The sequence below is a fragment of the Sorex fumeus genome, unplaced genomic scaffold (genome assembly GCF_029834395.1).
Source record: "Sorex fumeus unplaced genomic scaffold, SorFum_2.1 ptg000014l, whole genome shotgun sequence".
Taxonomy (NCBI): Eukaryota; Metazoa; Chordata; class Mammalia; order Eulipotyphla; family Soricidae; genus Sorex; species Sorex fumeus.
Window position 1 is genome coordinate 32,476,459 of NW_026606071.1, and position 24,160 is coordinate 32,500,618.

Here is a 24,160-nt window from a genome sequence, read left to right on the forward strand (position 1 = left end):
GGGAGTCCTCTTCTTAAACCTTGCATTCTTTTCTCCTCGTTCTGTGAGGTAGAATTTTGCACGAAGAAGACGGTGGTCTGATCCTGTTTGGAATTTTGGGACAACAGCAACATCGGTTAGGCAAAACTGCCGATTGAATATGATGTGGTCTATTTCATTGTGGAACCGTTCATCAGGAGACTCCCATGTCCAACGTTTAGATTCAGCCTTTTGGAATTGTGAGTTACCATGGAAGGTTTTGGTTGACATGATGAACTCAGACAGTCTGTCACCCTGTTCATTCCATTCCAGGCCATGGGTTCCGATGTGGAGTTCATCGACTGATCTTCTTGGTCCTGTCTTGGCATTAAAATCACCGACAATGATCTTGTAGAAGGTGTGATCTTCTTTATAGAACTTCTCCAGCTCCATGTAGAATTTCTCAGTTTCTCTTTCACCATAACTGGATGTTGGTGCATAGACAACAAAGATAGAAACTGCCGGTAGTGAGCCACATTTATTCAAGTGTAATTGTCCGATTCGGGTTGTTAGGCATTCAAATGAATCAATGCTCGTGACTAAGTTTGTGTTGACAAGGATACCGACACCACCGACGCCTCTTTTATCACATGTTCCAAGGAACAGTTCTTCTCCAGTGTCGAAAACAGCATGATGGGATTGATGTCTTCTCGTTTCGGTCAGACCAATGATGTCGTACTTGATCTTTCGTGCTTGTACCATAAGGTCTTCAATGGATGCAGCAGATGCCAGCGTACGAGCATTAAAAGTACAGACAATCATTTTTGTTTTTCTGCGTTTTGGCAGCCTATGTCTGCCTTGGTGTTTTATCAGCCTCTCCTTCCATATCCTTCTCGACTCTGCATATTCAGGGTTAGGGAAATGAGATCCATTTATTACTGGATTTGGCATATCAATTTGGTCTATTTGGCATAGACTACAGATAGCTTGCCAGGCTCTGCCGTGTGGGTTGGATATTTAAGGTACCCCCTCGGCAGGGGCGGCCGAGGACGGGGCCGGCGGCTGGGGGTGACCTCCACGGCCTCCCGCGCCCCTGCAACATCAGGGCCCCGCGTTTTGTTATATGTCATGTATAATACATGTGTATTCTATGCTTAATATTCTCACCTAAAGTTTATAGCATTACTCATTAAAAACTTAATAATGTGGCCACTGCTTACTGAATGTACTCAAACCCAAACTCTTTTTGCTTCAGTACCAACTTTTACTCTCAAATAAATGAATTTCCTAAATATGCATCCCAAGTTTCTTTCTCCTGTCTTTCCTATATACTCTATGTTTACTTTATGTATGCCCCCTCTCCCAATACTACAAACTCCTACTCTACACACACACGCACACACACTCACACACACATACATACACACAGACTTCATCTCACAACATTAATCACAAGTTAACCTTGATTAATCATTTTCAGTAGCTGAGGGACCAGTTTTTCAAAACAATTTACAAGTCCTCGCCCATTACTCCTATTTATAAGCTAGATCTGGTGACTTTCCTGATAACCCTGGACCCATTTTTCTATTAGACCCTTCTTCATTAGTTATTTGAAAGCAAAACCCAAATCTTCATGACTCTGAATTCTTAACATCAATATAATCTGGCTGTTTATTATTATAGTCAAACTCTACACAAGTTCCTAAAATAAATGAAAAATCCCTCTTTATATTTCATCGCTAAAAACTATGCATATATTGTCTATATTCTTTATTATTCAAGTTGTAAGATCTAACAAAGTAATGAAAGATCACTTAATCACTTAATCACTTAACTTCCCATTAGTCGTCGATTTGCTCAAGCGGGTGCCAGTAACGTCTCCATTTGTCCCTGTCGCGTGCTAGTGTAGCCCAATGGCATCTGTTCGCTCCGGGAACATGAAGGGCCTTAAACCGATCATTCATGATCTTGACGAAGAAGTCTGACCATCTGGTGGGTGGGCGGCCACACAGTCCTTTGACATCCCGTGGAATCCAGTCGGTAACAGCTCTAGTCCAGCAGTCGTCTTTAAATGAAAGATAGCCAGATTGCTTCCAAATGAGATAACTCTTTTTAATGGATTCTTGCTATAGATAAACTTTTCCAATGGGTAAAAGAGGTATATCATCTTGCATGTTCAAACCCTGAAACAGTTTCCCACTTCCCCAGACTCCTGTAAGGACATGTGTATTCTTATTGCCCTTTCTCATGAGAGAGTACTTTAGGATATAGGATTATTTTGTTTGGAATTAGATGGTTGGAATAAATGGCAATGAGGAAGACTTAATAAAGAGATAGAAAGATAAATTCAACACTATTCATTGACAACTGGCAAATGTCTTGGTGAACTGTTAACTTGTTCATGTACCTGGAAGTTTTACTCCAAAAAAATTCTCAATGTGATAAAATGTAAACACAGACATTATTCTACTCTGTGGTGAGTATCTGAATTCTTGTGTAAGCAGAAAGAAGTGAGATGTTTAGTCTATTTAATAAAAGTTAAATGATTATTCCGTCATAAATGTCACTAATTCAATTAGTTCAATTTACAAAAATGTTGAGCAAGTAACCATGTGCTGAAAACATTATTAGAATATATTCTAAAACACAATCTGACTAAAAATATTTTAATTAACAACTATTTCAATGAAACCTCAAAAATGCAAGCAGATACTATATTTATTGGCAATATAATTTTTAAATTTTATTGAATCATCGTGAGATAGATACAAGCTTTCATGTTTGGGTTACAGTCACACAATGATCAAACACTCATCCCTCCACCAGTGCACATTCCCCACCATCAATATCCCCGGTATACCCGCCCCCTCTTTCCCATCCCCCCTCCTCCATGACAGACAATATTCCCCATACTGTCTCTGCTTTGGGGCATTACGGTTTGCAATGCAGATACGGAGAGGTTATCATATTTGGTCCATTATCTACTTTCAGCACACATCTCCCATCCTGACTGGTTCCTCAAGTCATCTCTTTCTTAGTTATTCCTTCTTTATTCCAGCTACCTTCTCCCCTTTGCTCATGAGGCAGGCTTCCAGCTATGGAGCAATCTTCCTGCCCCATGAATCTACTATCCTTAGGTGTCAGTCTCATGTTATGTTGTTTTATACTCCACAAATGAGTGCAGTCCTTCTATGTCTGTCCCTCTCTTTCTGACTCATTTCACTTAGCATGATACTCTCCATGTCTGTCCATTTATAAGCAAATTTCATGACTTTTCATCTCTTCTGACAGCTGCATAGTATTCCATTGTGTAGATGTACCAAAGTTTCTTTAACTAGTCATCTCTTCTAGGGCACTTGGGTTGTTTCCAGATTTTGGCTATTGTGAACAGTGCTGCAATAAACATATAGGTATAGCTGTCATTTCTACTGTGCTTTTTAGCATCCTCGGGATATATTATTCCCAGAAGTGGTATTGCGGGATCATATGGAAGCTCAATTTCTAGTGTTTGAAGGACTATCCATATTGTTTTCCAGAAAGGCTGGACTAGTGGGCATTCCCACCAATGGTGAAAGATCATGGCAGTATAATTTTAATGAAACGTATATACACTAATTAGTATAACTATATTATCTATAGGGCTGGAGTGATAGCACAGCTGGTAGAACATATGTCTTGAATGTGGCTGACTTGGGTTTGATTCCTCTGCCCCTCTCGGAGAGCCCAGCAAGCTACCAAGAGTATCCCGCCCACATGGCAAAGCCTGGCAAGCTCCCTGTGATGTACTCGATATGCAAAAAACAGTAACAAGTCTCACAATTTGTTGTGAGACATTACTGATGCCCACTCGAGCAAATCAATGAACAACAGGAGGACAGTGCTACAGTGCTATATTATCTATATAATTTTGTGTAACAGTATAGCTTTCCTTAAACCAAAAAGTTCTAATGGAATATTTATTTCCCCCTAAGCACATTTATAAACCATAATATTTCCTCTTACCTTCATTTTAATAATCTGCCTTATCAACTTTAGATTATTTAAGAGTTAGAAGTGATTAAATGGGTGAATGTAGAGTTTCTTCTGTCAAAAAATCTTTAGTTCTCAGTTATTCAAAAGAAGAATTAGCATTCTAGTGTATTTGCACAACTCACATTAAATTTTCCATTGGGGAGAAAACCTTCATAATTTCTAAACTAGCACTTTTAAATTGCATCTATAGATCTTCTTTGCATGGATGAATATCTGATTTCATATCGAGCAATCTTGCTGCATGCCTTCTTATAAAATTAAGCAACTATACAATCATTTTAAAAATGTCAAAGGCAGTGTGATGGTGCTCTTCTTGTGTACCACACTGCCTCTGATTTGTTTAGGGACTATTGTGCTTGACTAAGAATGATAACAAAACACTTCATATATGTAAAGACGATGTAAATCAACTTAGAGGAGGAACAAGCACAATCTGGTTGATATCTAGGATATTTATTCCCTAAAATTTCTTAAATAGGGTCAGAGAGATATCACACAGGGATAGGGTGTTTACCTTGCACACAGCTGACACAGATTTGATCCCCAGCACCCCATATCGAAACCCAAATTTTGCCAGGAGTGACCCTGAGTGCAAAACCAGGAAAATCTCCTAAGCACCATCATATGTAACCCACAAAAAAATATAAAATAACTTTTTTAAGTGCCTAAATGTATTCAATTAAATCACAGGAAAGTGTATAAAATTGGTAGCCCTTACCAAAATTTCATTCCTTACCTCCAAATTTGGCATCATGAAAATGCAAATAAATGCTGTGATTAGTTCTTTGTTAGTAAATTTGTCATTTATGGTTGAAATCCTTGTGTGTACTTTGTACTAATTAGGGGTAAAACTTGATGGAGAGGAAACATAACTTTTAGTACTGTAACTTGCTTACTACTTTTTATTCTGAACCAGTAGAGAACCTACTATTGCTATTCTCCACTTCACTATTAACTAAAGTTATCATGACTTTATTTAGTAGCTCAAATGAGAACTCCTACTCTTTGATAGGAGATTTATAATTGGATCAAATACCTTTTTAGCATTCTCGTGGCTGATCTCGGTTCAATCTCAGGCATTCCACATGGTTTCCTGAGCAAAGCCAAGAGTAAGCCTGAGCACAGCTGGGTGTGACACAAAAGAAACAAAAATTTACAATCTTTGAAGCATCACTAACACAGGAAAAAATCAGAATATTATAAAACTTAATTTTAAGTTTAAATTTCTCCTGTACCTATTTTTAAATTAAAGTTTAAAGTTTATTTTGGAGATGAAGGGGACATACCTGGCAGTGCCAAGGACTGAATCAGTGACACTTGAATACAAGAAGAATGTCTTACCTCTTTTCTAGCTCTAGCCCCTGTTTTGGAAAATTATTAATTTCAGAAAGAAGCCAATAAACTAAAAACTTTAAAAAACAATATAGTACTTAACATGCACTGGGCATTTATTGATGTTCTTTGTGTATTATTTCTTGGATCTTTTTGTTATTGTTTTTGCTAATCTGATGCCATGTTTGAGGCTTACTCATGACTCTGTGCTCAGGGATTACTCCTGATAAACTCAGGGGACCATGTGTTGGTGGAATCAAATCAGTATTGTGCAAGGCAAATGCCCTACCCACAGTACTATTGCTCCAGCTCTACTTCTTGAATCTTGACAACAAGTATCAGTAGACTAGCCTAGGTACCTTGGGAATTGCACTGCAAGTAACAAATTCTACAACAAGGTCAAGATTCAGGGTATGGGACTCCTGGGCCTCCAAGGTCCCCAGGGAAGCAAAGTACTGATGCTCGTCTGAAGACAGGGCATCATCTTTTTCCAGAGAGATGGTTTCTGTCTGCAAGTGGTAGATATGTAATGGAGAGCAAGTATCTTTAATTCTTTTATATGACCAACATCTTCTGTTCCTGGGTAAAGAATATTTACTGCCAGAACTCCATGCTTTTCAATGCTAATGAATGTTAAACTCTCCCCAAGATTTACAGGAGAAGATCACATACCTCATTTGAATGAGAGGAATCCCAGGGAAATTGGTTTGCTCTGGAGAAATGTGTGGTAAATAACAGACAGCGTTTCTTCTTAAATGTCTAACATCTGTGAACAGCACCTGGGAGAGTCAAAGGAGAGCACGGGAGTGAACTTCATGGTGATGTATCATGGACCCTCTGTGCGCTCCTTCCCCAAATAGTGGCCAGACTGAGTCACTGCAGAATATTTCAATCCTATTCATAGCCTGACGCAAACCTAAAAGAATGTTCTCCTCTGATTGCATTGTTCTCTCAGCATAGTTCAGGAGAAATGGCAACCAACTGATATTTTAAGTTAATGCTAAAATATGGCCTCCAAATTACTCCTTCCTTCTTAAAGTTTCATATTTGGAAGTGAGGGGAGACTCCCAAGAGGTGTTCAGTGGGAGCAGGGCCCCACATAGCAATTCTCAGTCAAGCAGACCCTGTAGCTAAACATAAAGGATGTTGGCTGCAGAGTCCTACAGTTTTTTTTTTAATTTTATTGAATCACCGCGAGATAGTTACAAGCTTTCATGTTTTGGTTACAATCACAGAATGATCAAACACCCATCCCCCCACCAGTGCACATTCCCCTCCACAATTATCCCCAGTATACCCCACATTTCCCACTCTCCCCCTGTCTCCATGGCAGACATTATTTCCCATAATCTCTCTCTACTTTTGGGCACAATGGTTTGCAATTGAGACACCAAGAGCCCATCATGTTTGGTCCCTTATCTACCCTCTGAACACATCTCCCATCCTGACCGATTCCTCCAGCCATCATTTTCTTAGTGATCCCCCCTCTATCCCAGCTGCCTTTTCCTCTTTGCTCATGAGGCAGGTTTCCAGCTATGGAGGAATCTTCCTGCCCCATGTATCTACTATCTTTAGGTGTCAACCTCATGTTATGTTGTTTTGACTCCACAAATGTTGGGTGCTTCAACTGGGTGTGGACATATCCATAATCACTCAGTCATGTTATGACTCCACAAATGAGTGCAGTCCTTCTATGTCTGTCCCTCTCTTTATGAGAGTCCTACAGTTTTAAGGGCTACTTGGGTGACTGAGGTGGTGCTCTGGAGTGTTCAGGTCTTCACTGTTCACTTCATATTCACTGTCCACTCAGCAGTGCATGGGGCATATAGACTCATACCAGGAGATGCTCAGGGAACCACGCGGTGCCTGGGATCAAACCCAGTTCAGCCATGTGCAACACATGGCCCATCACCCCTGTACTATCTCCCAGACCCCCATAAAATCCTTTCCCTAGACAGTGAATTAAAATAAATTACTCCCAATTTATTACATCTTTTTTAACCACCTAAAATATCTCTAAATTTTTATTTTACTTTTTCTACCCCAGGCTACATTTAGCTTTTCCTTTAAACATATTCATTAGGTGCTAAAATTTGGGGAGAATGTTAAACTTCCAAATGATTGGGACCTTAATCAATTTCAGACTGTCTTGTTTAGACCCATTACAGAAATATATTGGCACAAAGGGGTAGGGTGCTCTATTTGATGACTGTCTGGGCTGGGATGGAGAGTGCCCTGTCCTCTTTTATGTCTCTGCCATTTAAGGGCATGTAAAGAGATTATCTTTCATTCTTTTTTATTCTCCTTTAATTTTGCTTCTAGTCTTGGTGCTATCATAAGTAAACAAAAGGTGACAGTGTTTACTTTGGTGTCTTCTTGCTCACTTTTCTGAGTGATTATGGATATAATCCATACACCCAGTTGAAGCACCCAGAAATATGCTCTCTTGTCCATCAAGGGGTCCTTATCTTGTAAGGTCCTATTATGCCTACCTTATTGCTTCACACAGTCTCAATTCATTGATTACCACTCTCCTTGGCATGGAGTCAAAACACAAACGACACTGATCAAGGAAACGATTGAATGAACTGTTAATTAGTAATGCAGACGAGCTAGAAGACAATGTTGAGTGTAAAGCAAGAATGCAACAGCTCTAGGAGTAACAGTGAATAACTGGAGTCTTAGGATAGACCAATTTTCATTTTGAACACCCTGTTCTACCATTTATCCACTGGCACCTTAGACAAGTCACTGAAACCCATCAACATTTGGTCTCGCCATCTCTCAAACGGGGACCATTTGCATGGACCAGGTTCAGCTCTCTGCAGACACCTAACAAATATACAAAACCCTTTTTAAATGCATGTGTTTATTTTTGGTGGTCAGTAGTTAGCTGAGATTCTTATGCTCATAATAAGAGGGTTTTAATATGAGTCATTGAGTCTCATGTATCCTAAGCAACTTTTAGACTAGCATTAGACTTCTGGGGGAAGAGTAAGCATTGTTTATTCTTTTTTTTTTTGTCCTAAGGTAAAAGTTGACTCTAATTCCGAATAATAATGAACAGCCACCAGACGGGAAGTTCAGCTGCTGAGGACCTGCCTCTTCATTTTAGTTTTGCTCAGGTGGAAGAGGTCATTCATTATGGGAGTGTGTTGGCTCCCCTGGTGAATATAATGCTGATGCCAATCTGCCCAGCTTTCCCGGGTTCTCCTCATTGTAGGTGGCGCTTGCTGGTAGATTATTAGCGAAGTCCCTTCAGCTTGTCCTTGTGTGCAATGCAGTAAAATTTGGGGAAAACAAGCTGTGACCACTGGGGACGATTTGCATCTGATCATTTATATACAACTCACCAAACTTCCGGGCAGCTTGGAAAATTATATAAACACCTCCAAACCCTCCCAGGATTGCAGTCCCTCTCTGGGGTCTCAAACCCAGCAGCTGTCGAACCTGTCTAAGGACCAGCATTGCCACTTTTTTCCACCTTGCACGCTTGCTGCCTCAGTGAGCAATCACTGCTGCTGACAAGCTTTTGATGGTCCTAACATAGAGGTGGGGGCAAAGTTGAAGCGACTGAAAACTTCTCCTGCTGCTACCTGGCTCAGAGTGACCCTGACATCATTCAGAAATGTGCAGTTAATGCAAGATGCAGATGCCGGTGTTAGCGCTGCCAAGACCGACCGAGTTCCTATTTTAGCTCGTGTCCACCAAGCAGTGACAGGGGCGCCCTAGGCAAGTGAAAATTGCCGCAGGCACCGGTCAAAACAAGCTCCCTGCATCTTATTATCCCCCTAGTGTGCCCTTTCCAATCTTTCAACCTTCAGACTCTGTCTGCCTTACCCACGCCAGGCATGGATTTGTCCCAAGGGTGATTACAGCTAATGGCTGGACAATTTTTATACACTTTCATCCAAGACATATTTATATAAACCTGCCCATTACAGAAACGTGCGCAATTCAGAAACATTGTGCCAAGCTGAGGTTCATTTGCTCAGCAGATCTATATGGTACACGGCCCTGCCCATGTTAGGGTGTTATCTGATCTACACCAATATATGCTTCTTTGGAGGTTTCTGATCTTTTTCATGGAAGTGTCTAAATACCACAGCTCAAATGATCTGTACCTAAAAGGATGTGGTCCTTTTGGGTCTCTGGTGAATATTTAGCAGTAGTAACAGCCTAGTGATGGCAGCTGTTTTAGCTCATGTGAACAGTGGATTTCCAAGTGCGGGTTCAAAAAGATGCCTTCTTTCAGATATGCCTCCCTCTTCATCCAGATCTCTTTAAAATGTTGAATAAGAATTGCTTCATTAAGATAAGCACAGTTGTAACTTTTTTTTCAGTATGTTTCTTTTTCTTTTTCTTTTTGGGTCATACCTGGTGATGCACAGGGGTTACTCCTGGCTCTACACTCAGGACTTACTCCTGGCAGTACTCAGGGGACCATGGGGGGTACTGGGAATTGAACCCGGGTCAGCGGCGTGCAAGGCAAATGCCCTATCAGCTGTAGGGCTATCTCTCCAGCCCTGCAATTGTAACTTTTAACCTAGCCAAACTTTTACTCCATTTAATTCTCCTAGAAATGTCCTTAACACACACACACACACACACACACACACGCACACACAATAATTTCATGTTGCAGAGAAAAGCTATTCAACAACTCTAAAAGTTAATCAAGCTGGCCTAATCTAAATCATTGTCTTTCTCTTTTCATTTTATAAACAGAGCTTGGGAAAAAAATAGTTACTGAATATAATAGTGAACAAACAGGTATTTTTCTTTTTCGTCCTTTCTTTTGTGCTGGGGATCAAACCTAGAGCCACACACATACAAGGCAAATACTCCAAATACTCTACCCTTGAGCTACATCTCTGGCCCAAAGTATTTGTCTTACCTAGAACACTTTTCAGAAATACAAACTATGTTATGTTTTCTCTTCCCAAAACTTATAAATTAATCATCCTCTAGCTAAATATGCTGAGCAAAGAAATAAGAGAAATAAAAAACAAGGAGAAGAAAATGAAGATGGTTAGCAAGGCCTCCCGGGTTAATGAAATAAATGTGGAAATTCCAAATAGTATCCTATGTGACCTCTGAAAACTAAACCTGTTTGGTTGATTTTAATATACTAAGTGATTCCTTTCTGCCAGATCTGTCAAATACTTTACTGTCTAGCTGGGGAAAGAGAAAGTTTTTTTTTGTTTTAAGCCCAGAAGTGCAGTAATATGTCAATATATTATGTCCATGACAATGATAAGAATACCATTGTTCTGCAAGTTACAGAAATTTTTCCTCACTTATTTTAACTGATAATTCTGCAACCTTATGAGGTTGAAAATACAGAAATGATACTGCTATCCTTATCTGACATTAAAACTTTAAGAATCAGGAAGATCATCCAGCTAATAAGACTCAGAACCAATTCCAACACTGTGACTCCTAGTTTGAGACACAAAACTTACTGCTTTTTGTCTCAAAGGAAGAGAGAGGAACACTATGCAGGGAGTACAAAACCAAAGCATTCAGGACATTCAAGTCTGTATCTCTAAAGGAATAGAGGTCCCTCCCAAGAGTTACTTATCCAATTTTTAGCTGGAATCCAATGCTATGAGAAGACCTGATTCTCAAAACCTGGCCAAAAGCTAATATTCTCTGCAGTTGCTGGCTAAAACTGGCCAACACAGCCTTCCCTTCTGCAACTCTGTAACTTGAAAATTCCTTAGGCCTGCAATTTTCTAGAAAGCTCCCAGTACACTTGGCAATTTTACCAGAACATTCTAGTCTAAGATCATTGCACTAGCTGCTCCATCCTACTGGTAGGGTAAAGACTGTCATGCCAAGCAATCAAACAATGCTTAATATGGCATTTTAAATTGACTTCGAGTGTTTTTCTTAACCTGAGTTTCAATTTTCTCATCTATAATGAAGGATAGTGCTACATTGCTTTAAAAATTTGCTGACAAGATACAAAAGACTCATGTATTAACATACTGTATGGATCAGCAACTATTATATACCCTATGGAAATCCCATGAGTTGAGTACCATTATTATCCCATTTTGCAGATAGAAGAACTATGGCATAAATGAATTATAAAACTTAGCCAAAGGAATGCAACTCATATATATCAAAAGTGATATTTAATCCAAGGCTTCCAAATTTACTGTGCTATGCTGTTTCCCAGTTATCCTGATCATTCAAATAATCCATCCACTTATGCTCCAAAGTCTTTTATTGTTTGTTACAACTTTGAGTTGCAGGGACTAAAAACGTCAAACTTTAGGAATTCATTGCTAACTGCGCCTTCCGGCAATTTCAGGTTAATTGCTATGACTATTGTAAAATTCAAGCAGAACTTTGACAAATTATAAGTAGAAGTAGCAAAATAGTCAGTCAGTCTAAAAAGTATCTATCTGTAGCAAAGGCATTTTGTAGATATTTAAACAACAACAACAAAAAATTCTCAGTACTTTAGTAGCATTGGCATGAAGTTTTTTTACATTTACTCTCTTTGAAAGCCAATATTATTAAATCTTTATCTTTAAGTAATTCTTCTGCCCATTATACTGAATAGCAGTCATATCCAAGCTCTTATAGAATATACAAAGTGATCCCTGACTAATACCTTTTGCATTAATGACAGAAATTACTTTTAACTAATTACCACAGTGGCACATAATCAAATAAAAGGAATGCTTGAACGAAGCTTCAATCACTTTATTCAAGACACACAAGGACTCTATATACCAAAGCTAAGTCTAAACAAAGATATTTCATTTTACATGAAGTAAACATATTTTTTAAATAATAAAATCTTTCTGATGTTTTGGAGCTGGTAGAAACCTATCGGAATGTATTGCTATCTATCCTCAGAACTCTATCTCTACTGCAAATTTATAAAGTTTTTATTGAATAACCAAATTAAAAACAGTTTTTAAAAAACTTCCTTAGCAGGACTACAAAGGAAATGAAAAAAAAAATCCCATAAATATTCCTAGTTACCATGTTCTAACAATTTGACCACAAAGACAAATCAGGTTACTTCATCTGATTTTCTTTTTTGCCACTCTTGAAAAAAAAATCCATGAAATCATTTATTAATTCATCACATCATCAAATGATTTACTTTTTTAAAAGTTGCTGGCTCTAACACTCACCAAACTTAGTTGTCTCCTCTTCTCCAGAACTTTTCTCTAACCACCACTGTTTTTTATCTCCAGCCCTGCTTACTATTTTCTGGTTTTGATTTGTGATACCAGTTCATAAATGACTCTTTGCCTGCTTTGGGGTGAGTGAAGAAGATAACTGGTCTAAACAAGAGGGTGGTGTGGGGGATAACCCTAGAGAGACTTAAGAATTAACTATTTGGGGGCTGGAGTGATAGTACACCCGGTAGTGTGTTTGCCTTGCATGCAGCCGACCTGGGTTTGATCCTCGGCATCCCATATGGTCCCCTGAGCACCTTCAGGAGTAATTCCTGAGTGCAGAGCCAGGAGTAACCCCTGAGCACCACTGGGTGTGACCCAAAAAGCAAGAAAAGTTTTAAAAATATAAGAAATTAACTAACCCTACAGCAGTCCTGGTGAGCTACACTTAAATCATTTCTGCTTTCTGGTAGTACTGAATCTTTCATTTCTCCTCTCATTAGACCCATTTACTAAGCAGAGAGAAAGAATTGCCATGGTGTTTGGCACAAGACTGCCAAGATGTACAAAGCTTCTGTTTGATTACCAAATGTTCATACTGTTCATTTTCTCTCAGCCAAATGCTCCCTAGATTTTATTTGCTGTCTTGTTTAGCTTTTCCTAGATTCTCCTGAATTCTAATGTTTTCCTTCCTTACTCAATAATGTTCTAGTAGGGAGCATGCAAAAGCTGTTTTATCCTAGAAATGGCCACAGTAGGAGTAATATTGTGTTTCTATGCTCCAGTTTGTTTTCATTGTTGGTGATTGTTAGTTTCATAAAAAAAGAAGTGTAATGTTCACAGGCAGGCCAAGTAATTATTGCAAATATTAGACTTTTAACAACAGAAAATCGGATGTATTGTTCAAAAGGCCTTGTCATATGATTTATATGATTATGTTTGCATTTTAGAAATGAATGCCATTCTTCCATCCCAGAAGTTCCATTTTTTATAAACATCATTTTTAGCAAACACTGAAATGAGTGAATATAGCAAATTATCTAACTGACAGAGCCAAAAGGCTTCTCATTGGTAGATTTGGCATGTTCTATGGTTCCTGTGCCAAAACCTGTGTCAGAGAGGAAATCCCAAGAAGGATGATTCTCTAATTCCTCTACCAGAAGGAGAACGTATTTGCAGAAATACTATTAATAAACGCTGCAATCATTTACTGAACTATTCCTACACATTCTGCTGAATGTCTTTGTGGTGGCCAAAGTTCAGCATGGAAGTGGCTGCAAACATAAATATCTTTCTGTACAAAAGCAAAGATAGAGACCAGAGTATGGAGGCCTCTAAGGAATAAAGTCAGTCTAACTGGGACATTTTGTTAATCAGAATTTGAAGACCACCTTAATACTGTCATATACCTATCTATGAGCTAAGGATTTGAGAATTTTTTTTAAAAAGATTAATTACTGTTACATCCCTAATTTTTTTAGTTTATTCTCTCCTGAAACCCTAGGTTAACACCAGAACTAAACTAAAGATGACTTTAAGCCAAAGGATCAGAAAACAAGCAGGAATAGATGCGAGCATTTGACTAGATGAAGTTGTTCATATAATCCAGATCAAGGTAAACTTTTCTAGGGCAAAAAGAATAGGAGATAATCAAACACTTTTTTACCAAAGCCTTCTTTTAAAATTTTTTTTAAAATTTTTATTAGTGAGACACCATGAGGTACAGTTGTAGACTTACAAATTTTGTGCTTGGGTTTCATACCAAAGCCTTCTTAATTGTTAACATCTGTGTGCCAGTTTAAAATAAATAAATAAATAAATAAATAAATAAATAAATAAATAAATAAGAGGCACCAGAGAGATAATACAGCATGTGAGGCATTTGTCTTGAATGGGGTTGACCCTGGTTCAACCCCCTGACTCTTATCTGGTCCCCTAAACCTGACAGATGTAATCCCTGAGTACAGAGCCAGGAGTAAGCCCTGAGCACCATCAAGTGTGGCTCCCCCTCCACCAAAATAAATAAATAAATTTTAAATATAAAAAGAAATACTATAGTATTTATAGACAAATACTGGCCAACAGGAGTTACTGCAATCAATTGAGTAGCACTTTTCAAAAACTCTGTACAGCGATGCTCAGTGAAATTTTATCACCTTCTCTCCTAGTAGTAACAGTCTCAGCACTTAAAGTGTATACTCCACATTCCTTTAGTATCACACGGTATTTGAAAACTAAAAGATTACAGAGGAAGAAAATAAATAATTGAAAGCACATTCTCTAAGATTCTGAGTTTCAATAACAAGCATGGCTGAGACCTCCTTCCTTTTCCGCTTAGTATGATTGTTTACCTGTACCAATAGAGGGAAGCAAGTTATTTTGTTCTGAAAATAAGTGCCATACCCAGTAGACAGTAGACACTGAGCAGAGCTTGTTGGGAGAGTGCATGAAAGTGTGCCTCTTCTAGAGTATCCAGGAGAATTTTTCTTTCTTACTCCAGCTTCTGTCATTGATTTAGGTTTCACACTGAGATATACCAGTTAATGTGAATTCTGCTTTCTTCAAATTTCTCCTCAATTTGGAGACAATGTCAGGGTAATTCTAGGGTTGTCATTAAATCTACAAAAAAAAATCATATGACTCATGGATGTTTTCCTCTCTGGGGCTTTTTGGCAGTCATACGGAGCAGAGCAATTAGTCATCACACTCCTCACAACCCCAGTTAGTTCTGCTTAACCATGTGACTCAGCTCTCTCCTTGGGTGTTCCCTCACTGCTTGACAACACGAGTCGTGCGATTTACAAGCTTGAAACATTTACACCATTAAAACAAAAAGAAAGTATGCCAATATTCTTGAGGATCTGCGTGGGCCCTTAAAAAAAAATCCACGTTGGCAGAGATGATGTACTTTTGATTTCTGAAAATGAACAGTGCAAGCCAGGACTTACAACTCATAAATAAATTTCCATGTTTTCCCTGCAGGATATAAATACTCTAAAATACTGCCTACAAATTTAAATCTAAGCAGGGAATTCAACCAAATCCAGTGGAGTGAGGTACCATTCTGAGAGCAGTGAAAAAAAGATTTTTTAAAAAATATACATAAAGCATCTAAGGACAGACCACAAATGCTTCAATAAAATACAAGTAAGTTGTAACACAGTTTCTTCAGTGATTGCCACCTGCTTAAAATAAACTATTTTATTTACTTAGTTTATTTAAATAAACTATTTTATTTACTTAAACTATTTTAAGCAAATAACAGCATGCTTAAAATAAAATATTTACATACTGTGTCTAGCTAGACTGGGATGAAATCTTTAACTACTCCAGAGACTTTTTTAAGAGCACTAAAAACAACATTAATAGTGAATAAAATCTCTGAAATTCTCTTAATATCCATTGGGAAATGCTACTTTATGAATAAACTTGTCTTTCCTACGTTAGCTTCATTGACAAGTCAACTACAGAATAATGTTTATTACCACAAGCTTACCCCTTAAAAAAAAAACACAAGTTTATTACTGCACAGTTCTGAAGAAGTCTGAATTCTCCTCATAGTCTAAAATCAAGGGATTGATGGGCCAAGGATATAGCTGAAAAGGCTGTGTGTGTGTGTGGGGGGGGGGGGGGGGTGCTTTCATGTTGCTAGACCCTGATTTAATCCTTAGCACCATGTGGTTACCTGAGCACTTCTGAAAGCAACCCTGAGCACAGAGTCAGAGATCCTTCTGAACATGGCTGTGTGTGGGCCCAGAAAAACAATATAGAGGTGTGTGTGTGTATGTGTGTGTGTGTGTGTGTGTGTGTGTGAGAGAGAGAGAGAGAGAGAGAGAGAGAGAGAGAAATGGTAGATGATAAAATTGAGGCATTGGTTGATCTGTCACACTTCATTTGGATACTTCCAGAGAAAATTTATTCCCTACATTTCCTAGTTTCTAGAGGCCATTGGCACCAGATGCCTGGTTTTCCCATTCTCGTACCACAACAACAGTCTCTTACTCAATTCATCACATATCATGTTTTGAATTGACTTTCTTTCTGACTCCTCCAGCAAAGACTCTGGTTAGGGCATTGAATCCACCAATTGCGTAACTCAAAGTACAATCATACAGTTGTATAATTCATGATATGGTACCCATTTCAAAATCTTAATTACAACTGAAATTCCCCTAAATCCACCTTTTAAAAAATAAAAATAAAGCGAGCTACTCACCTAATCTGTGAACATTTAAGAAAGGCCATTATTCATGTAACATGAGTTGGTATACAAATATGCAAACATAGAAAAATATAAGCGCAAACATAAAAGTTCCACTTATTTAAGACTTAATGTCCAATACTAAAGAACTGGGGAATCATGGATGAAAAGAAGCAGTTAGGACTTTAAGTTGTGATAGAGCAAAAAGCCTATGCTTAGAAGTTGGCCTCGTCATATGTTTAGGCTACATAAGACTAGAATCTCAGTAGAATTATATGGCATATCTTGAATCTTCCTTCTTGATTTATAAACATTAACATCTTTGATGGACTGGAGCAATAGCACAGTGGGTAGGGTCTTTGCCTTGCACGCAGCCAACATGGCCGACATGAGTTCGATTCCTCCGCCCCTCTCGGAGAGCCTGGCAAGCTACCGAGAGTATCTCACCCACACGGCAAAGCCTGGCAAGCTACCCGTGACATATTCGATATGCCAAACATACTAACAACAAAGTCTCAAAAAATGGAGACGTTACTGGGCCCGTTCAAGTAATCGATGAACATCTTTGATGCCACATTCTCATTTCCCTATCTAAATGTCTCTGTTAGACTCAAGAAAAAAATAACGGATTTAAATCAAAGACTTTTACTTCTTAACATCTTTCTCACAATCAGTCTGAAAACTCTCTGATGCAAAGAGACTAACTTGGATGTGCAAATGTTTAAAAAGTGCCTAACTCAGTGTTTGGAACCAAGTTGGCTTGAAAATCTGCGTGTGAAATGCAAGTGCTGCACAAATTCTCTTTATTGCTCAAATGCTCCAGAAAGTACAGTCCCTGGGGCTGTGCTGTTCCATTTGGCATGAAAATGAGTATCATATGAAAACTTGGGTGTATCTAAAGGTCAGTGGAATTTCAACCAGATGCTTTGCTTTGCCACCACAGTCTTGGCAGTAGGAGTGGTTTATAAAGTCTACTTAGGGGAAATCAATGTAAATGTTTTTAATAACATGTTTTCATTTCAACCTTGGCTCTTCTTTAGAGTTCAAAATACAGTCTCTCATTGATTTGATTTTTTTCCAGTGCACTTAACCAATGTTTACTAGAAATAAAATATTTTAGAATGTCTAAAATTGAATGCATCCCTCCCTAATATCATCATCCCTTCTTTTCTTTCTTTACATCTCAATGTTGACAACACAGAAACTTCTTTCTGGTTATTTCAATAAAACCCTCAAGAAACCAAGAATAATCAACAGAATTTTCCCACAATCTCATCAGCAATATCAACATCATAAAATTCTGCAATGTCAGTAGAGACATGGGACAGATAGATTGATCCGTAGCTGGAAGCCTGCCTCATGAGCAAAAAGGAGAAGGCAGCTGGAATAGAGAAGGGATCACTAAGAAAAAAATGGCTGGAGGAATCGGTCGGGATGGGAGATGTGTGCAGAAAGTAGTTAAAGGACCAAACATGATAACCTCTCAGGGTCTGTATTGCAAACCATAATGCCCAAAAGTAAGAGAGAGATTATGGGGAATCATGTCTGCCATGGAGGCAGGGGGAGGATGGGAAAGGGGAATTATACAGGGGATATTGGTGGTGGGGAATGTGCACTGGTGGAGGGAGGGTGTTTGATCATTGTGTGATTGTAATCCAAATATAAAATCTTATAAATATCTCACGGTGATTCAATAAAATTAAAAAATAAAAATTAAAAAATTTTAAAAATCTGCAATGTATTAAATATGAATGTTTCTGGTTTAGACCCTAAATTGTGCTTTATTGTATGTATTTCTATTTCTCACTTAAATAATCTCACGTTTTTTTAGCCCTCCATACTCTAGACAGAATGAACTTTTAGAAATACTCATATCATTTAATTTTCACACCTTAAAATTCTTAATTCCCCGTATTAGAGGTTAAAATACACAAATCAACTTTGGTAGGAAAATAAAAGCCTTTCATGGGGCTGGAGCGATAGTAGAGAGGCCAGGCACATACCTTGCATGCAGTTGACCCAGATTCAATCCCTAGCATCCTGTAAGTTTCCTGGAGTCCACCAGGAGTGATTCATGAGTGCAGAGCTTAGAGTAAGCCTTGAGCACCACCAAGTATAACCCACCTCCCTTCTTCACCCCCCAAATAATTGTCATAATGTCTCATCAGCATTCTATTAGAATCTACCTCTCTCTAGAATAATCTCTCTCATTCCTAAATCCAGAGATTCGGCTGAAACATCTTGTTACTCAACACTGAAAAAAATTAACAAGAGAGTTATAGTTATTCAATATTTTACAATTTACTGGAAAGATTAAAATTTTCAAAAGCACAGGGAGAGAGAGAGATTTAAATAATATCACAAGAAAGACAAGTGCTTTTAGTTTCCATAGTTAAAGAATCAAAATTCTGGAAGAGGAAGGAAAGTGTAGCATTTTCAACATGTTTCAGGTATAAATTTTATAAACAGAAGTTTAAGAGAGGAAAGAGCACCATTTTTATTTAGAATTTGCAAATATTTTTTCCATCCTTCCATTTACAAATATTTTTACCACTTCTTTTGCAGTGAGCAAAGGAAGGGGAAGTCCATGTCTTAGATAACTATTTGTTAAACAGATTTTAAAAAGCTTCAGTGAGAAAGGAAAACCTCTCCCAGATAAGCAGCTACTGTTGCTGGCAATCTATTTTGTAGACATTATGTAAAATTATGTAGACATAATAGAAATGATAAATATTATTCTGTCTATAGTTGTAAATATTATTCTTTTTTGTCTACAGAAATTCTATTATGTCTACAGTTGATTCCTATTTCTTTTTAATCTATTAGGTATTTTTAAAATTTTTTATTGACCCCTCTTTTCAACTCTGATTCACTTTATTTTGGTCCAAACACCCATTGGATTACAAAAACTGTGGCTCAGCAGCAGAGCCCTTGTCATGCACGTGTAACACCCTGAGTTCAATCTCTGGCATCACAATCAATCAACCAATCAATCAATCAGCAAATAAATAAATAAATAATCCTGGGGTTGGAGTTCAAAGTTGACTGAATGCATTTCAGCTCAGTACTCTGCTATCGCAGCTATTTAACCCTACCTCTCAGATTGTCTTTAAATAAAACTTCTCGCATGTGTAGTTTACATATATTGTGATCTGATGCAACAATTTTAAGTCTACTGAGTCTAACTTTATCTTCAAAGACTTGGAAATTGTTTTGCCAAGACCATCCAGGATCTGTTGGCTACTAAATTCAATAGAAACCTTTAGTGCTTCTTTTATTCACCATCTCGTAATTCCTTATTGGAATCTCCTTTAATTTTGATTTAATCATCATTCTGATCTCTATACACATTCATTGGGACATTTAAAACCCCAAATTTCTAGAACTTAATTCTGGCTCTTCCCTCTACATCACTTATTCCGTTACTTCTCTCAATGGAAGATCTACCTGCTCCCGAAATACATAAGCATACAACACATCCTGTGTTTTCATTTCTACCCTTCATATGTCATACATTTCCAGTGTATATTATCATATGTACTCTATTTAATGTTACACCCATATTTTTATACACTCTTCTCCAATCCTATTGTCACAGTTTCAAAATGTCATTTTGAATCATTTGAATCATTTGGACCATTGTGATTTTTATTATATTTTGGTTTGGCCTGGGGAGTGGTCTCCAAAGTAGAGTTCAGAGGGCTCATGTTAGGCCAACTGGGCCAGCAGTTCATTGCTAGGGCCAGAGAATGAATAGATATTGAGTACAAAATATAGCCTGGCAGTGCTTAGGAACATCTGGAGCTACACTCATGGCTTGGGAGGCAATATGGTGCCAGGGATGAAACTCAAGGGGCACCCTAATTCTGTAATATCTTCCAGTCCCCAGCAATTACCATTTCTTTATTGCTCTATTCCCTCTAGTCAGGACTTCTTCCAATCCCGCTTTCAAGTATTAGGGCCAACCTGGTTAAAGCTCAGATTTATTAGATCACTCAGCCTCTTAAAATCCTTCACTGTCTCACCATTGTTCACCATTGTTTTAAAATCAAGTCTGTTTGTGTCAGTACTGCTTATAAGATCTTTTAGAGCCTGGCCACTGCTCTCATTCTTTTCTAGTTTCAGTTACCTACAATTTTCCTGGGACCCCAAACTCTAACTATATGGATGTCCTTATATCATTTCAACAAACATAATTTCCTTTTTGCTCATTCCACTAACCTTGCTTAAATTTCCTTTCATTACCAGCCATGTCACCTTGATTATTTAACAAAATAGTCCCTAGTAGGATCATAAGAGTCACTCAAAGGTCATACTTACAGATAGGCTTACTCTTTGATTAGGTTCCTTCCTCTGTGCTCCTATAAAATTCTATGTCTAACTTTTTATTTGGCTCAAATATGTTGGAACAGAAGCCTCTGGAAACTTAGGAATGTTCTCACGTTTTTTCTAGTGATTTGCTTAGTCACCATCACATAGGAAGCCTTCAATATATGTCTCATTAATAAATGAATATATAAACCACCCCTAATAATTGAAATATGTCTAGTAGTAATTCCTGGGAAGACCACAGACAGAGTATCTTTGAGAAAAGATAGCAACTTTTGCACTTAAGTGGCACTACCCAGCTGTCTTCACCAGGGCACCTCGAGGGGGCTGGACTGAGTTTCCCTCCCCACCCCAATCAGAGCCCCGGGCAGCTGAAAACCTCCAGAACCAAGCCACAGTCATGCTCAAGACCACTCTCCACATGCTCGGAAGAGCCTCACCCATGAAGGAACCGACAGAAAAACTCAGGTATGCAGGACTCATGGCTGAGATCGCTCCAGCCCAGAAAAAAAAAATGGGCTGGAAAAAAAAAAGGATGGGCTGGAGCGATAGCACAGTGGTAGGGCATTCGCCTTACAAGCGGCCAACATGGCCGACCTGAGTTCGATTCCTCTGCCCCTCTCGGAGAGCCCGGCAAGCTACCGAGAGTATCTCGCCCGCACGGCAGAGCCTGGCAAGCTACCCGTGACGTATTCGATATGCCAAACACAGTAACAACAAAGTCTCCAATGGAGACGTTACTGGGCCCGCTCGAGCAAATCGATGATCAACGGGAGGGCCTTTACCTTTACCTTACCTTATGGCTGAGATGTCCAATCCTGCTTGAACCGGGACTGAGTCTCCTCCACCCAGCTCCCCAGTTTTCCAGTAGCTTGGCAGTCACACCCACAAACTGCCCTCCCCCCGTGCCATATAATCTCATCAATGGTCAAGATCCAGAGACTATAAAATAAATCTCCCAGAAGAGAGCGATGAAGTATTTCCTGGAGCCCTCTTATACTCTAGCCCACTGATGTTTCTAAAGTAGCACACATGTGTTTGGTTTTTAACATTCTTGCTTGTATTCTTGTATATGTAGGCTTAAATAGCCCCAGAATGAAATACAAAACCTTCACACACTTTCCTTTCATTGTTGTGGGAAGAGGCTCACTGGTTGGGTGGGTGCTTGAATATTATCTGAATGAATTACTGTGAACTACTTTATGAAAATAAAATGTATAAAAATTGTAAAAACAAAAAGAGGCACTACCCAGGTTTCTTTTCTCTTCCACCCTCTCCATATCTAAAGGTTTCCTTTAAATTTAAAGAAAAATCATTTACGTGAGTAAAAATAAAAACAACATCTCTATACTCCCTGATGGTTGGATCCTAGTTATAATTGTACCTTGTTTATTTGCCTATTAATGCATGAAATTATTTTTCCTATTTAGAGAGAGCACAATGCACTCTTTCATACTATTTCCACATGGAAATATTTAGTCATTTTCCTACCTGGAAATAAATGTTGTTGTCTAAAGTCAATTTATGTTTGTGATGCAAGGCCATGGTCCCAATGTATGATCTGAATGGCCATACAAAATACAGTTTCTGAGATGAAATAGCCCCTCTGTGTGTCTCAGCACATCAGCAATGCAGAGAGCTCTGCATTCTTTGGAAGTTCAGCTTGGGAACTTGCTTATTCCACAGCAAGTCAAGCTTGGGCCAAAATGATTGTTTTTCTGGCTTAAATTGCATTGCTGACCTCAAGGAAAAGCATATAAACAGTTGGCAAATTTACAGCCTTTAAACAAAATTGCCTTAACTTGAGGGGATTCCCTTACTATTGCCTACATTTTTTCCTCTTTAAAAAAATTTCTCATTTTAGAGGCATTCAGAACATAAAGTGTCACTCTATCTGCTTCCAGCTAAAACTCTGTATAAAATAAAAAGCAAAGCCCAAAATGTAAATTTCTGACATTTGAGGATTCCATAGCCAAAATATACCATGAGAACCACATAACAGAAGTCAAATAATTTTATTTATTTTCCATGTCCATTACACTTCTGTCAGCAAAGTATCAGTTATAATTCATATCAAAAGGACTTCCAGTAAATACAAAATAATCTAGTGGTTTCCCAAATCAATCAGTGGCTAAACTTCATTCCTTGACTTAATTTTTTAGTCTACAATTTCAACCACTCCTTTGCACAGTCTTTCCAATCTGCCCAATTCCCAAAGATGAAGTTCCTCATGTCCATTAACTCATTGGTTAATCTCACAGTCTTTCATTATTCCCAATCCACAAATGAAAAATAAAAAAAAGAGGAACAGAAAGAATAAGTGAGAAGTCTGAGATCACATGACTCAAGCGATGGCCTGGGTCCGGGACTATCTCCCATAACAATGTTGTCCTCCATTGAGGAACCACAGAAGTCAGGCTGAAACCACAGAAAATTGCAGTCACTGCCCTCCACTGCACTTTTACTCTATTGTTTTATGACACTGTCCCACAGCTAATGTTTTCACTTTCAGGAACGACCACTTCAATCCTCTCTATTCTGCATCTCCCTTCACTCTCAGTAGATTAGTACCTCTCAACACCTCAAGAAAATAAAAATTATCATATGGAAAGTCTTTCAGTTGTCCAGCATTTATTCCAGTGAAAGTGGTATCCTATCTACCATTTAAGAACTCAAAGTCCCATGCCCTTTTGCTTTCTCAAGGACTTAGTTTTATCAATTATATTACACACACACACACACACACACACACACACACACACACACACACACCTCAGATTTTTATATTCACTCTCAGAGCCTCAATTATTTTCTACAAGTATTTAACAAGATTTGTCTTTCTGGCTTTTTCAAACTCCTCCCTTAACCCTCATCTCATATAACTACTGAGTAACCATATTTAGTTCTATGTCTCTTTACTGCCCACCTATTTTTCAATGATGTTCAACCTGCTGCAGCGATAGCACAGTGGTAGGGCATTTGCCTTGCACGCAGCCAACATGGCCGACCCGAGTTCAATTCCTCCGCTCCTCTCGGAGAGCCCGGCAAGCTACCGAGAGTATCTCGCCCGCACGGCAGAGCCTGGCAAGCTCCCTGTGACGTATTCGATATGCCAGACACAGTAACAACAAAGTCTCCAATGGAGACGTTACTGGGCCCG

At 38.6% G+C, this 24,160-nt stretch overlaps 1 protein-coding gene across 1 annotated transcript in view; it reads left to right on the forward strand.

Moving 5' to 3' along the window:
• VWC2L (von Willebrand factor C domain containing 2 like) overlaps positions 1-24,160 on the forward strand; it is a 185,253-nt gene that overhangs the window by 140,758 nt on the left and 20,335 nt on the right. The window lies entirely within an intron of this gene.